General features: G+C 43.6%; 1 protein-coding gene across 2 annotated transcripts in view; it reads left to right on the top strand.

Moving 5' to 3' along the window:
• Positions 1-4111: 4111 nt before the first annotated feature.
• The window catches only part of LOC118775227 (neuronal migration protein doublecortin-like), a 56967-nt gene continuing 49543 nt past the window's right edge, over positions 4112-11535 (top strand). For both annotated transcript variants that reach the window (XM_036525037.1, XM_036525036.1), the window contains exons 1-2: positions 4112-4142; positions 4892-5026. The gene's annotated coding sequence lies outside the window, so the exon portion shown is untranslated. The remainder of the gene's footprint in view (positions 4143-4891; positions 5027-11535) is intronic.

Raw genomic sequence — 11535 nt, 5'->3', positions numbered from 1 at the left:
ATCCTTCTCCAGAGCCATGGATGATGTATTAAATGCCCGAGGTATTTTTCAATAGTCGCAGACATTGACTCACACAATACAGTAGGACCGTTTCTCATGTTTTCCTGCACACACAGGCAATCTAATGCATTTTAAGGTGCGTTTTCTTTTTCCTTTCCTCATTCCTGTCTCATGAATAATTCATTTTTATCTCTGTATCAAGTGCGGCATATAATATAAAGCTAGTATTGGTTATAATAGAAACAATATGTACAATCAAGCCCTTGAGAAGATTTCAGTTGATACAGAGTAAAGCTTGGTGCTTTACTACAGCTGTCTACTACATCTTTACTACACCCCATCCTCAATCTCAAACACACACACACACACACACACACACGCACACGCACACACACACACACACACACACACACACACGCACACACGCACACACACACACTTCTCTGATACCGAATTTCACACACAGCACTTTAATGGCCTTGAGCTTTTTGGCAGTACGATAGCAACACAGTTCAGACAAAAAACAAGCTGAGAGATACTAACTGCTGAGAGGAAAATAATTTATAACAAAAGATCCTAGATGGGGCAATAATGGCAGATTAATTTGAGAGTGGGCAACATGAAATGTATCTACAGATGAGCTTGAAAGATAATAAACAACCATGCAGATGTAACTGAATTCATTACTTTTGGTCTGTCTAGCCTTAGGATATTTAGAAAGATGTGAATTGTGATGTTGACTATACTTGTTTTTGCTTGTAATTTTGCACTGTTGTCTTTAAATGCTCTGTTTCCTGTCCAGGGAAAGGGTGCCTGTTATATTTAAATAAATCTAAATCACATTTGTGGGCAGTTCCTTCCAGTTCTGGGGAGTCAGACAACAAGCTACAGACTTAGAAATGAACAAATGCAGGGATGGGAAAGTCTATCTGTAGACCACAGCTCCATGTGAAAACATTAACATTGAGTGGTGTGAAAAATAGGTCAGGCTACAGACGTAACAGGTGATCATAACTTAGCAAAGCCACAGAAGACGCAGCTCATTTTGCTCTGACTCTAACACCTGCTAACTGGGACATAAGTGACACTGGGATGTCAGAGGAGCTCTGCCTCTGCCGGGAAAGTGATTCAGCACTCTTTGCGGGGCGACAAATGGGAGCCGACAGCCCACCAGTCATCGTCAGGGCGGCCCAGCTGGACCCCTCTGCCTTCGCATTCCGGAGAGTGACTGCCCGTGCGGGGCGACACGCCCCCTCCCCTCTCCTTCCCTGCCCCCCCCCATCACGCCGCCGCTTTGTGCGTTTATTCATACGCTCTCACCTCTCACAACCCTGGCGTGCCTGTGTACACGCTCCTCTAACCGTCGCCACGGCAACGGTGTCTGTCTACCACCTACATGCCCTCCCTGAGTTTGTGGAAGCACCGGCAGTGCGCTCCACATCATATACACCTGTTGTACTGCTTTCTATTAAGGAGCGATTAAGTCTTAAGACAGTGGTGTCATAATATGCATGCCTCAACATACACACTGTTTATTTCTGTCTTGGTACACAATTGACTGCTCTTTTGCTTAAACCCCTGTCACACTGCCTACGGTGTTTAAAATGTGCAAAGCAACAGGGATGTGTAATCCAAGCATAAGTATTGAAGAAAAATGTTGACTCTGAGATGACGACCTACTAGTCAACACTGGTGACTAAACTAGATATACTCTGTATTATACAGTATACAGTGATATATGATGCACTGTATTTTAGCTGCATGTGGAGTACTTAAACTGTGATCCTTGCCCTTTCAACACAGGTATGACAAGCAAGATATGTTATGACAAATGCATATAAACCAGATAAGTCAGACCGGGTGCCACACAGGCCTGCTAATTCAAGCGAATGAGTTGGTGGAGCTCTAGCAACAGTAAGCCGATGTAGCTTCTTCAGCGGGGCTCATGCATGAACTATTTGAAGATGCTCTGAGTCACGCAGCACTCCTGTGAGCCTGTTATAGCCGAAATCTGCCCCCCTGCTGGTCGCCGCCCCGCGCCGGGTCCCTCTCTCTCTGCCGAATCTGACAGCTGGGGGGTGGGGGGGGTGGGGGTTGAGGGGGTGTGTAGAGACAGCGGTCAGAGCGAATTAGAGTTATGCGCAATATGTGCCGCAGAAAACCGCAGAATGCCGCAGCAGCTGCCCTTTCAAATGGTCTCACGGCGCAGTCTTTCTTTGGGGGGCAGAAATCCCCACAACATAGTTAATGAGCACTGCTGTTCTATCAAACGATGGGGTCAATATCCTTTCAGTTCAGTCATTTCAGGGAATGAACTGAAATGTGTTTAATTAGTCAAATTAGTGATAAATTGCCCGCCGTTTTCTATGAAGGTTTCCCAGCAAATTAATTGAATGTTCATTTCCTGAACTGAGTGAATTGAATTGGGATGGACCCCCAGCTCAGCGTTCTACACGAATTGGACAGCCTGATTCATGACAGCAATTATTCGGCAGAGATCTGGCCAACCACATACCAGAGATATGTGCAACCAGAACTCAAAGTGAGAATACATCTGAGCACCAACTGCTTTCTGGCCACATCAGAGAGAACAGTAGTTACTGACTCCTATAAATGTAAAGTCAACTGAACTCTGAAACAGTAACCTGTGGCTTTCTGGCTCAGTAAGCCAAGAAGTGCTGCCCGTTTAAAATGCTGTCAACACATAGTAGATGATTTGGTCAGAGGAGGAAAAATGAGCATATTCATTGTATGAAACAGAAATATGTTTTTCTTTGGTCAACATAACAATATGACATTTTCCCTGGCAGTTGTGTGTGTGTGTAGCACAGTGTCCCACATTGGTTTATAGGTTAAGAGTCATTAACCTCTAACTCAACTCCTCCTCTCTAAAGCCACCTGGGGAAAGATCCCACAGCACTGACCATCCCATCCCTAGGTCTCCAGGGAACAAACAAAAGTCAAGCAGGTGTCTGCTGCACCTGCACAGGGAACCAGTATTGTCCTGTCATTGTTTCCCCATCACAGTTTCTGGTGACACACTTTTGCCATTCAGAGTCATGAGAACCAGGGCAAACTGGATTCCAAGATACTGCTAGTGTTCTGTGTTGTCGAGCAGGTCAGCTCTCCAGTGGGTAATTGGCACTGACGTTGCATATAAAACCAGTGCATTTACTCCTGTTTCTCAATATCTGAACAGATTTTACTGCTCACTAATAATTTACAACATTCAGACTAAAATCAAAGATGCTTGTCCTTGGGTCAGTTGTTGATTTACTGTAGGAAAAAAGAAAAAATATAGAAGTGCCGGAAAACAAATATTTTATTACAAATGCTTTTTAATTGTCTTCAAAATCAAATTCAATATTCCTTTTTTTAATCAACAGGCATAGGTTTCCCGCTATATGTAGCCGTGCCTTACTATTTCTATACTGATCAGGAAATGAGGTTTATCTCACATGAAATATGGCTCTTGATTTTGAATAATGCCCATAAATCAAATAGGTAGACGCAAAAGGCCCACTCCTAGGTGTCTCCTCGCTGGAGAATAGGGAGGGGAAATGCCAACAGTAGAATGGTAGCGACAGGATAAGTCTTTCATCTCCTCCCAGAAGGAGGTGGGAATCACATGCTAATTGGAAGTGATTAGTCTCAGACAGCTAATGTTGTGTCTGTTCAGTGGACTCGGTGTGAGGGTATCCCTTTAAAAGGCTATATGCTGTCTGGTCATTTCGTTCCTCAGAAAGCAGAACCAGCAGAATCATCCCATGCCATGCCAAGTAGGGTGAAACACCACGTTTAGAAGAGTGGAAATCTGCAGGCATGAGTTAGATGATAGTTGTTAATAAGCCAGTCGAGAGACTGTGCCACTTCCCTGTCCAGGAAAGGCAGGCCTGCCAACTGGCTCTTATCAGGAAGGACATCAGTTATTTGATGGCGCTTTCCCTTGTCCTTGGCTGCGCGCATAAATGGGCTTAAACGGAGCCAGCGTGCGCGCGCACACACACACACACACACACACACACACACACACACACACACACAAAGCCCCAGTCCCTCATTGTTACTTCTCCTTTGATACCTGTAAGCACAGTATTTTATGGCGGGTGGTGTATCTTTCACCACGTGGGTGCTGTTTATGGGTGAGTAATGTGTATCATTTTTCAATCACACTGAATGAACTAGACGGGTGTAAAATTAAATATTTCTGTACCTCTCGAAGGGTTTTCCTGCACAAGCCACAACAGTATTATGTTGCATATTAAAAAGTCATTTATATATAATATTGTTTCCTAATTGTTTTTTGTTGTGAGCTTCTACAGTATGAAATCACTTATGCAGTAGGAGAGTAAAACTGTACAAATCAAACTTCCAGTCTTCTAAAAGTATGCAAAAGTTGTCTCCATGAATACTGCATTGACATTTGGTGAGAATTTATGCACCTTATAATTTTTTTGTGAAATTAGTATTAAATTTCAGTAATGCTTCTATTCAGCAATTCTGTACTGGTGCTTCCCCCTTTATCACCAATCCATTAATAATGAAGTAGAGTGAATTTTTAACTTTGCCATATATCTTGTGCCTTGAAGGGACACAGTATAAAATATTTCATAATTAATATTTTAGTAGTGTAATATTCACAGCAACTGTCTTGTAGCGTAACATATTGAAATTTGATGCTAACATAAAATGTTTGTCTGTGCACTACATATTAGACAATAAAACGGGATCAAATGTTTATAATTATTCTGATTCAGACAGAAAAACTAGCAGATTTGTGAGATATGACAGAGATATGACTAGAATGTTCTGCACGTGATAATACGAAGACTTCGCTAATTTTCTGAAATGCATGTGCTATGTGTATTCCGTCATCGTTCGCGATTGAAAGATCGGCTTTAGGACCCAGCGGCCGCGGCTGACGAGTAGGCAGAGCTCGTGGACTGAAGCGCAGACAAAGGCAGAGAGAGACCGTCTCGCTATCCTGCAGCATCCACACCCACCCTTCCAGATCGTGCGTACGCCGGTGAGTACCGGGGAAACAGATTGCGTTTGGGCGAAAGACAATCACTGCGAAAAACGCTTATGGCAATATTCGATAGCTCACTTTAAATAACCTTGACTGTATGTTGTGTCATAGTGAAATGATGTTAGAATATCAGACTTTTGTGAATGAGGGCTATTGGCAAAAGAAGCAGGTGGTTGGGATCCTGCGGATGCGAGTATATCTCTTTAACTTCAATAGAGCACATGTGTGGTGGCTATACCTGTGATTACTTTCGGTCTGTCTCTATATGTCATTTTCTTGCTCTCCAGTTAGAAAAAAGCAGCGCTTTGAAACTTTTTTTTTCTTTCACAAATACTGCATGAGCTGCTTTAATTATCAGAAGACAGAGAGATACCTGCACAGTAAGGGGCTCTTAGGGTGGGCTGATTGGGTGTGAGACATAGGGAGTCGGGTTGTTGGCTGACTGAGAGGAGTGGGTTTCCATTGTGCTGCCTGGGGCTGTTCCACAGACCCTGCCTCAAAAAATGCTGTAGCACAGAGGCGGTGTCACCGTGACACAAAGGAACAGGCGGCCGCTTCGGCACACACCCCCCGAGTAACCTGCTCCGTCTCTCTTCTGCAGCTTGCTCTTTTTACGGTGCCCATCGTTCGGGGCCTCTTACTTTTGCCGAGATTTCCGCGTGGAGGTTCGTGACTGATTTGGCGGGGTTACGCCAGACCTTCTGTCTGAGACAATAGGACATCCTGGGCGATGACCAAGGGGGGAGAGTCAGTGATTTACCTCTGTCCTGAGAGGAGCAGATGGACCCCGAGCCTGCCCTCTGTCAGCTGGGGACCACTCCCCCTTCCTCACAGCCTGTCATAAAATTCTCCTCACATACGCAAAGGAGTAGTAACAATGAACACGGGGGGGACTGGCAGTGGGCCTGGGTGTGGTATGTGTGTGTATGGGGTGGTGCTGAAGGAGGCTGTTGAAGATAAAAAATAAATAAATTAGGCATCTTCCACGATGGTTAAATGCTGTATTTCATGAGAACACACAGGAGAATGGCATATTCAGGCGTATTCAGCCTGTTTTTACCGGGGCAGTTAAGCCTTAAGTCCTCTCTTGGATTGGTTTGGCTGTAGATTCAAATCAAGCCAGCATTCTCATTCTGTGTGGGGAGAGTCCGCAAAGTTCAGCTGAGTTTTTTTCTTTGTTTGTTGGCCTCTGGATGCAGTGGAAGGTGAAGATCTTGAGGAAAAGGGCAGGTTTTTAACTGAGAAGCCGCTGCAAACCTTCAGCCATGGCCCTGGACCACGTCCCATCCTTCACTTGAGACGTTTAAATTTCGCAGACAGGAGCCAACAAAAAAAATAATTCTACTGCTGTATGAGCATGGAAGAAAGCTTAACATTATAACTCAAGCTATTTGTCAAAGTCAGTTTTTTATTTCTGTGGTTTGTGCTTCCCATAGTACAACCAGCTGCAGCAATGTCCAGTCAACTAAATATATGTCACCTCTTCCACTCTCGATACTCTGTTATTGCACTAGATGGAAACTTGATTTCTCTTCAGCTAAGACCAATGGGTTGTAGTATTTCAGAGCAGCATGCATTCATGCTAGACTGATGATATGAGCTGTTCATTCAATTCAGTTGACAACGAGTTAAAAATCCAATTATTTTGGACCTGAATGTAGGTTGCTCTCCTAAGAGGTGATTTACTGAAAGCTCATTTCAGGAGGTGCAGTAGGATGGGGGAGAGAGATAAAGTAATTCTCCTTACAATATAACACCCCTTTGACCCAAACCCTAACTTTAACAGCTCTGATATTACAGGCCCATTATGCTAGCAGTCTGTAAAGAAATTGCAGTAGTACAGTAATAAAAATGTTGATTTAATCAGAGTTTTGTAGTTAAGTGAGGACTTGCGGCCTCTGCTTCCCCTTGAAATGGGAACATCACCAAAAAATAAAACTGTCTCACTTTTGCCTGTAAAAATGTCAGCTTCAACTGGCCGTGGGTCATAATCTTCACTCTCAACCAAAATAAAGCAGGCCACAACGTAACAAGCTGAGCACCGTTTGCACTAGGGCAACAATAGTGATCATTTTCCTCCGAGCTGTGGCACAATGCTTTATATGCTGAGCCAAGCCTCACGGCTAATTGATTACTCTGATGTTGTTAGTCTTCATGAATAGACAAAGTTATTCATGTCATTAACTTACAGTACATGATTGCTCTTGCAATCTAGTTTTACCTTATGGCGCCACTTAACGATTTGTAATCTAATGGAAAAAAAAAATCTGGAGATGCTCATCAGGAGGCAATTAAAGTGACAGATATGAACCCCCATCTCTCCCCCCCCCCACGCCCACCCCCACCCCCAAATGTGTCATTTTACAATCAGCAACCTTTCTTATTTCTAATCCATTTTGCACAGGTCTGGTAGTGCCGCGTGAAACTACACTGCACAATGCAAACGTTGCATTAAGTATTCAGCAGACAAATCCCACTCTTTACAGCATATCAAAGCGCCTGGGGGGGCGTTCACACTGTGTGCGCTCCCTGGGATCACATGTTTTTTTTCGGGGGGTTTGTTCAGGGTCTGCGTGAGGCCACATGAAATGGTTTTACCCAGTGTCAGGTTGTGTGCGCTGGTCTGTGTTAATTCGGAAAGGGGGGGGGGGGGGGGGGGGGGGGGATTATGTTGTTAGTTTCCTTTGGCGTCCGATTGCCCAGGACATTACACACGGGGGATATCGTGGGGGGGGGGGTAAGAGCAGGGCTCCCAGACAGAGCTTCTCCACACCGGTACGCCATGTGGTGATGTAGTGACCTCACTTCAGCTCCTCCCTTCCTGTCCAGTGAAGAGAAATAAAATGGACAACTGCCCCACCCCCCCTGTCTGGGACAACAGTGGAGAATCACCGAAGGGGGCAGGGTATTGATCAGGCGTTGGAAAAGGCCAGGATTGGGATAGGGCAGGATGGGGGATTGGGAAAGATCAGGATATTGATCAAGTGGGCGGGGAATTGGATACAAAATAAGTATGTTTTTGGGTATCAATAAGGATCTGTGGCAGGTTTTCATTAGGATTTTTGGTCAAATGCACATATCAACAATACCACTCTACTGGTAGATCAGGAACTAAACATATCTGAGTACCGCAGGAACAATTTATCACAAAGGGGGCTGCATCTGGGACTCCAAGCACTGTGGTTGTCTTTGTCATGAGTATCAGCACCCCACAGTGAATTAGTGCCTTTGGCAAACAGGTTGAAACCTAAAAGACCAGATGTCAGTGTATACCGTGGAAATCTAAACATTACAATGACACGCTTTACCCAGGTGTGCTGTACATTCAAACACTTCACCAAACAACAAATGTATCCGTCAGTTGTAACTGTCAGAGGAGACTGCTCGGATGTCTCCTGATACCACACCTTTACTGTTTCCCTTTGTTTGGTGTTTGCCGTGATTTGATGTGGTAACATCTGATAAAAATGAAATAGCACCGAGGTTAGACTGCACAGATCCCCAGGCTGACACCACTGTGTATCTGCCACATGATGGATTTGACACAGATTGAGATGAGGAGATACTCTTCAATGCTGTGAATCTGGAATGCACAGGTCAATGAATGAGATGGCATAGAATCATCCACCATTTTCTACAAAAATACTCTGAGTCATTAAAATGCCACACAAAATGCAGAATCAGCTGTGTCTAGGTTTTTGTTTTTAAAGTATCGAACGTATTTTAAAATAAGCGAGACATAGCTATGCCTCAGGCACTGAGCTATAGAGAACTCCTGAATGGTCAGATCCACATAAATAAATGATGCGGTGCCTGTGCCTCATGGGTTTTCCATCTGGTTCTGGTCTTCCTGAGCCCACATGAGCCAGGTATGATATAGCTGAGCCCCTTCATCTGCGCTGTCACAAGTGTTCAGATGTCTGACTCTGCACAAAAAAGCATTTCAAATCTAGAGTTGAAATAGGTCAGGGAACAACAGAAAAAAAAAAACAAAACCAAACACACACACACACACACACACACAAATACACACGCAACGTTTCTGGGTGCTTTCATTCTTTTATTCAATTAATCCCTTGATTATTCCAACTGCTGGCTCAAAGTTACAGTTAGAGCAGGCTTTCAGACAAAACAGGGGCACGCATGCTCAACAGACACATTTTGGAAAAGACCTGTTTGTGTTTAAAAGGAGCAGATGTTTGTGGAGAGAGAGTTTGGCACGGGTGAGCAGTACTTTTCACCCCACGCAGTGTCACACTGAAAGCTGAACTCCACTGAAAAAAAAAACTCCCTTGCAGTCTTGGAACAATATGAGACAAAAGAAAAATCGAATCTCCATGCAGTGCATGTATCATCCTTCTTTATTTCCCTCATTTCACCCTTCAAGTGATGACAAATTAAAACCAGCCAAATAAGCACTGACAACCTTTTCAGCACAGATAATCGCATTCACTTTTTTTGATTTGTGTCTGCTTCTCAGTGTATTATTATTAGTCATGCCTGATTTGTAAGTGCAGGGTGCAGCAACACTGGTGAGAAAGAGATTTTAACTTTGTGCCTTCTTGTGCATGACTTTACATTTTGTGTATTATAATTTTAGGCCTTTTTTAAATTTGCAAATGGTATGCAAATATGTCTAAAACAGCAGCAGACTGTCTGTGGCTGTTTTTCTCATCTCAGGGGTAAGGGCTTTTACTTCAAAGACCTGACTGTGTTTACAGTACACGGCCAACAATTTTAATGCTTAATACTCCTTGGATGAGGGGCCCATTTAAGGATGTCGACAGAAAGATGATTACATGCTGTTTTCTGTGCATAATAGTGATTCAGAATGAGGAGGGCTTCATTTCAGTCCTGTGCAAAATCTGTTGCTGATGCGGCTAAAGTGAATGTGGAGTATATTTAGAATCAGCTGTCAGGAATGGCACTATATCGGCTGCTGCGCTTGATGGAAAAATGCTATAGCTTGCTGCTGACATAACTGCAATGCCATCCCCTCGAAGCCAGGCCACTTTGTGAATTTGGAACTAAGAAAATGTCAATTACAAATGTTGGTGTTCATGCAGGCCATGGGTTATGAAAGGGTATATTCACACTCCATTGTTGCTTTTCCTTTTTGCCTAGACGGAGCCACTTCATGCTTTACCCCTCAAATCCATCTACATTTTTGTGCTTTTTCTCCAGTCAATACCACAGGTGTGCAGTATTACAATAACTGTAACCCTGTGAAAGAAAAGCATCTCAATGAGCAATGAGTTGAAAAGAAACAAACAGCTTTTTAAAAGTACACAAACACACCCACTTCAAACTGACCTAGTTGGGGGGAAAGAGCCCTCCCTTGCATAGCACTGAAAGGCAAGCGACACAGACTGCAGAATACAGGCCTTACATTTTCCTTAACACTTTGAAGTGATAAAGATTGTTTTAATAATAGTAACGAAAGGCTGATGCTTCCTCTCTAAGGGGTGTAATGAATGTAGGGCGATTACTAAGCCGAGGTAACAGAGATACAAGACAGGCTAACGTCAGTAAGCTGACTTTCCTTTTGGATGTTACTTTTTGTGGCGTACTTTATCTTTTTACGTATCTTCGAAAGTGCTTTCATCACGTTTTGATTGCACAGTGGATTAAATGTAATCAGAAAGTGTGTTAGAAAACATTTGGAGAATATTCTTCATATGATAGAGGTTCATTTATCCATCCTTTTCTCTGCAGACAGTATGCAGAGGAACATATTTACGGGCAGTAGGATACATTAATATACAGTAACATGTACTTTCAACAGGAAACTCCTTTAAGCAAACTCTTATATGAGGCTTGGAGATACTGGCTATATGCAGCTGTTTGGCAGTGGTCCCTCCCTTTGGGGGGACTCAGCCAATCCAAATGCATATCTGTCCAGCAGATACTTTCAACTCAATGAAAGCCTTAGGGCAGGGGGCAGCCAAAACTATGCTCCTCTAGAAGGGGGCAGAAAGCCAGTGGAGGCAGAGGAGTGTGTGGCGAATAATCAGAGGCCGCAGGAAGTGACATGATAAGATAACGTTTGAATGAACCCCTTGACATTCTCTGCCTATTTAGTAAATGGAGAGACAGACAGATGACACAGCAAGGAGGTCCTGCTAGAACATTCTATTCACTCTCATTTAATATATTCTGAGGGTCGTGTTTGATCAGGAAATGGTCTGGACATCACTGACCTATATCAGTCCCTCTTGAGAGACAGTGGACAGGTGACTTGGCCTTCTGTGTGTCCACACCCATCACTGCACAGTAGTGTCGAGTGTTACATAAATTACCACGGCAACAGATAATTAAGTTTATGCACTCGGTGAGCAGGAATTTGTGGGGACGAAAGGAACAATTGCAGTTGTATCACTTGGCAGGGCGCTTCACATTGCTCGTCTGTGTGGAAAAACCCAGCTACATAAATAGTTTCCAAAACGATGTGAAAATATTTGAGTTGTTTGTCTCCTTGTGTACACAGTGTGCATAATGCTGTCAGT

This window comes from Megalops cyprinoides, chromosome 3 (assembly GCF_013368585.1).
Source record: "Megalops cyprinoides isolate fMegCyp1 chromosome 3, fMegCyp1.pri, whole genome shotgun sequence".
In the NCBI taxonomy this organism is placed as follows: Eukaryota; Metazoa; Chordata; class Actinopteri; order Elopiformes; family Megalopidae; genus Megalops; species Megalops cyprinoides.
The sequence above is the reverse complement of the archived record's forward strand: the minus strand, read 5'-3'. Positions and strand labels throughout refer to the sequence as shown.